General features: G+C 41.7%; 1 protein-coding gene and 1 long non-coding RNA gene across 12 annotated transcripts in view; one reads left to right on the top strand and one right to left on the bottom strand.

Annotated features, from left to right (window-relative positions):
• Window positions 1-5,000, bottom strand: part of ZEB2 (zinc finger E-box binding homeobox 2) — a 132,295-nt gene that overhangs the window by 58,238 nt on the left and 69,057 nt on the right. The window lies entirely within an intron of this gene.
• LOC109025971 (uncharacterized) overlaps window positions 1-5,000 on the top strand; it is a 20,960-nt gene that overhangs the window by 1,386 nt on the left and 14,574 nt on the right. For all 6 annotated transcript variants that reach the window (XR_008677671.1, XR_008677670.1, XR_008677673.1 and 3 more), the window contains exons 2-4: window positions 2,521-2,643; window positions 3,411-3,554; window positions 3,936-4,141. This is a non-coding gene — a long non-coding RNA (uncharacterized lncRNA). The remainder of the gene's footprint in view (window positions 1-2,520; window positions 2,644-3,410; window positions 3,555-3,935; window positions 4,142-5,000) is intronic.

The raw sequence follows: 5,000 nt of genomic DNA on the forward strand, positions 1-5,000 counted from the left end.
GTCTACTTCCCCAAATAGGCCATATGTCAGTAGTCAAAGGATATTGAATCATCCTTTCCCCTCTTTCCGTCCTTCCACATCTTTCCTTCCTCCCTTTTCTCCCTCCCTTCCTTGCTTCCTCCCTCCATCCTTCCTTCCTTCCTTCCTTCCTTTCCTTCCTTCCTTCCTTCCTTCTTCCCTCTCCACATCCCCTCTGCTCCCCTTTCTCAGCCTAGTAAGTGAGCAATTAAGTCACTTAGTCAATATGGAAAAGATACACCTTTCGTCTTCAGGACTCCATTTTCACAAAACATGTTACATGTATATATTATCTTCAGCAAGGTCCAGGCTCTTTAGACCAATTATCTATCCAGTGCCTGGTGCTCTTTACTATGGGTATTCCTAGATCCCAGGGTATTTTTAACAGTCATTAATCAATCTACTCTCATTTTTTTTTCTTCTCTCAAAAACTTCCACATATGAGTTTGATGACTCATGGGCACTGTACCAAAGACTAAGAATTGGCTGGACGCGGTGGCTCACACCTGTAATCCCAGCACTTTGGGAGGCTGAGGCAGGCGGATTACCTGAGGCCAGGAGTTCGAGACCAGCTTGGCCAACATGGTGAAACCCCATCTCTACCAAAAATTACAAAAATTAGCCGGGCATGGTGGCCTGCACCTGTAGTCCCAACTACTGGGGAGGCTGAGGTGGGAGAATTGCTTGAACCCAAGAGGTGGAGGTTGCAGTGAGCTGAGATTGCGCCACGGCACTCCAGCCTGGGTGACAGAGTGAGACACTGTTTCAAAAAAAAACAAAAAAACAAAAAGAATTAAGTTTAATAACTGTAAATTTCAGTCAACTGATTTTAAAGTTTTTAAAAAGCTGGAGCACTTTAGTACATACTAGTGATCATATTTCTTTAAATGACATATTCTAAGTTCTGCAGATCCCAGTTCTGTTTTACACGCAAGATTTCTCTGGCTGCTAAGTACTTGGTCGGTAACAGCCTTTACTGTATAAATAAGAGGTTCTGACTGCACTGGCTTCCTCTGCTTTATGCCGTGGTAGCAATGGAAAAATGACTGGGGTAATCAATAAGTAGTTCATAAAAAAGTAGAGAAAATTTGCATAACTGGTTCTTATTAGCTTACCCATAAAATGTATTATGATATTTCTCATATGTCTAACATGCCTATATATGTTCTTCCTTCCATCACTAGATTTTGTTGAGGGCCTACAAATACGCTCTTTATTATTTATTATTATCCCTTACCACATCCCCCAGTTACTCCCATCTTGTCCATTCATCACAACTAGAGGAGAATTTTTGACCAGAAAATGACACATTTTCTCACAACTCTAAATTCTCCCAACTTATCTGCAATTAAAGATAAATTAATGAGCCATAAAAACTGTACCATGGTACTTGACCACCTAAACATGCTGAGGCCATTTCCCCTTTGAAGCATGATGGTCCCTAACTCATAGCTGAGTAAGGGACTGCAGCTTCGCATGCCCTTCTGACGGGCCCATCTGGCCGCTTTCAGGGCCCAACTTCAAATAGGAAGCGCAAAGAGAGGAAACAACCTTGCCTAGAAGCTGGGGCAGCTCAGCCATGTGAATGCTCCTGCCTGGTAGACATTTTATATTTCTGTAGGTTCTGGGATCAGGATGCTTCAATTTGAATCCAGCTGACTAACTTCCTAACTTGTGACTTTTGCTAAGTTATCTAACCTGCCTCCATGTCCTCCTTTATTAAGTGGAGGACAAGAATATCTATCCACTGGGTCAGTGGGTGGTTGTGAAGGTTACATGTAAAGCACCTAGAGACCAGCTCCCAGAAAGTGCTTAGTAATAAATGCTAGGTATTATTATAATTATTAGCCAAGCTAGGGACAGTTTTTTGGTGACAGTGAGTTCCGTATCATTCTTTCACATGCTAATTTTGTGACAATCCTATGGTGACTTACAGTGGTTAAGATTTTATTTTTACTCCGTTTCTAAGTTGGATAAAGGGCAATGCAGGGCATTGAAAGGTCATGACATTTAAGCATGAAATATATAATTTAGGAGTTTGGGGGCACCTGCTGTGGAAAGGGGGCATCCCAGACACTAAACTAGGTTCCATGCTGCCACCCTATGAGGTAGGCAGCAGGACTCCATTTTACAGAAGAAAATGCTAAATGTTCAAGATGATAAAGGACTTACTGAAAGTTCACGCAGCTAAGTGGTGAAATTGAGTTTTCCACTTTTCATCTGTCTCACCTCAAAATGCAACATTTCTCTGAATGCTGCATCACACTTTTCAAACCGTGCATGCAAGGTACACGCTAAAAAGGGCCTTTATGTTTTTTGACATTTACGTTGCACACATTCAGAAGAGATAAAAATAGACTCCATGCTGCTGATATAATTACTAGAGGCTATAAAAGCCATGCAAAATCTGGAGAGGGGGCGTGGGAATAGTCGAGGAAAGAACATAAACAAGGGAGCAGTGACATAAACTAGGACTTCATGCCATCCTTAATTCCTTCACAGAGCTCCACACAGTCCTACAGCGTTCCACCATGTAAAATCAGGCCTTCATTTTGAACTTGGAAATCTCCCCACTCGCAGGCAGTGGCAATGCCAGCAAGCCACAGGTGGGCACCACATGAGCAGGTGAGAAATGCCACTAGTAAGGGGAGGTTGAGGATCTGGTGCCTCTAAAAGAGCACATCAATCCTAATTATCCTGCGTGGGTGCACCACTTATGTCATACTTAGGTACTTATTTTTTTTGTCAGGCAGTTTAAGAGAGTTTTAGGCAAATGAACGTCCGTGCCTTGGAAATCCCTGAGAAGACGTGAAGCAGCGTCAGAAAGAGAAACTGGCTGAGCTTTCAGCCTGCGCGCGCTGGGGCAAGGAAGCCGCACTACACTGAGCTGGCATAACTGCCCTTGGCCTGGCCGGCAGCATCTCGTCCTGCAAACTGAGAGAAACCTGAGAATGAACTTCTACACTGCACCTCAGAAGGGAGCAGGCGGGAGAGGAAGCCGGGTTGGGAAGTCAGAGTAGAATCTGAACACAGAAGACAGGGGGAACTATTCAGGAAAATGTGCTTTGTTATTTCCTTCTGGCACCTTGCTCATTACCATTCTAGTTTTTAAAATGCAAACTGAAACCCATACTAACTTTAACATCCTAAATGGCAAACTAAAAGCAACACAGCTCCCCCTTCCACTCCAGTAACACCCCTCATCCCTAAAAAAAAAACAATGCTAACAAAACCCATGAACACCTATAACAAGTACAGCTTTAAAATCCAAATCCTTGCTTTTCTTGGCTTTTAGGTGGAAAGGTAGGGGAAAGTGGCTGAGTAAGACCCCGTTAGATTCAGTGCAAGGTGAAGACTGGTCTTGAAACTTTGTATCTTCCCTTCTTGATTAGAATGAAGGTAGATGCCTTGACTCAGAGTTGGTGGCTGTTTTGAAAGCTGGCCTTGCTTTGGACCATTGATGGGACTGTCTTCTTCAGCAAACAGTGATCATGAAACCAAATTCAGCTTTCTTCAGGAAAAGGACAAAAACTGGGGTGAGATGATTTGCTAGCGGTTACCAACTGAGTCGGGGCAGTGTAAATATTAAAACCTGCAGCCCTTAAGATGTCCAGCTTAGTACAGTATAGGACTCACACAACTCTGATTCAGAAAAGTTGCCAAAACTTTTAATGCTTTAAGAAAGAGGATGAGTGACTTTTGGGTGTTTCAGACATACAGCCTTTCTGATTAGCTATTTTAGATGGCGTGTAATAGACTTGAGTAGTAAGCTATGTTGTATTTATTGTATTAATTCCAGTGGTAGGTATACCTGGAATTAATACATTGTATTACCACTGGAATTGTATTACCACTGGAATTAATACAATAAATACAACATAGCTTAGTACTTAATTAATAAATTGTATTAATTCCAGGTATACCACTGGATCTACTATGGAAAAGTGTTTGAGTGATGCCCACCTAATATAGAAGAACTTGTCATAGCTCTGATGCAGCGACAATTGACCACTTGCTTTTACATAAACACTAGGAAGAAAGGCATGGCATCAAGTGTTTTGAGAGCTGAATTACATCAATATTTCCTTTTCAGAAAATCTAGAATTATTTCAATGCACAAAAGGTACATACCGAATGTAATTATAACTCTTCAAAAAATCAATCTCTTTCTCTTTTTAAACTTACATAAAAATAAATTATCTGACTATTTTACCTTTGGATTATTCTCTCTAATCAACACTCTGATTTAGAATAATGCAAGAAAGTAACGCCTTAGTGTCTTAGTACCATTTATTAATTCCAGGTATACCATTGGAATTAGTACAACAAACAAATACGAATTCTACTTTCCAATCTTTAAAATAAGAATCATGCAAAGAAGTGTGTGTCTTACAACTGCATGTTACTTATAGCAGCTCTGAGTATGGTGCTTTTTTTGTTTTGTTTTGTTTTTGAGCTGGAGTCTCACTCAGTCACCCAGGCTGGAGTGCAGTGGCATGACCTTGGTTCACTGCAACCTCCGCCTCCCGGGTTCAAGCAATTCTCCTGCCTCAGCTTCCTGAGTAGCTGGGATTACAGGCGCCCACCACCACACCTGGTTAATTTTTGTATTTTTAGTAGAGATGGGGTTTCACCATGTGTTGGCCAGGCTGGTCTCGAACTCCTGACCTCAGGTGATCCACCTGCCTTGGCCTCCCAAAGCGCTGGGATTACAGGCATGAGCCACTGTGACCAGCCTGGTTTATTTTTTTTAAAGTTAGCTCCTTCTCTAGGCACTGCCCCTGGGTCTCCGGAGTGAACAAGTGATTTTAGAAACTGAGAGTGGGGGAGTCATAAAAAGGAAGAGATTGGGAAAATACAGAGGGATAGAATATGTAAAAGAAAACACATTTAAATTTATTACTACACATGAGATCATATTTCTGGCACTTTGTAGAGGTCCTATAGAAGCTGTTAGTTCCCATATAGAAATACTAGAGTGA

This window comes from Gorilla gorilla, chromosome 11 (genome assembly GCF_029281585.2).
Source record: "Gorilla gorilla gorilla isolate KB3781 chromosome 11, NHGRI_mGorGor1-v2.1_pri, whole genome shotgun sequence".
Taxonomy (NCBI): domain Eukaryota; kingdom Metazoa; phylum Chordata; class Mammalia; order Primates; family Hominidae; genus Gorilla; species Gorilla gorilla.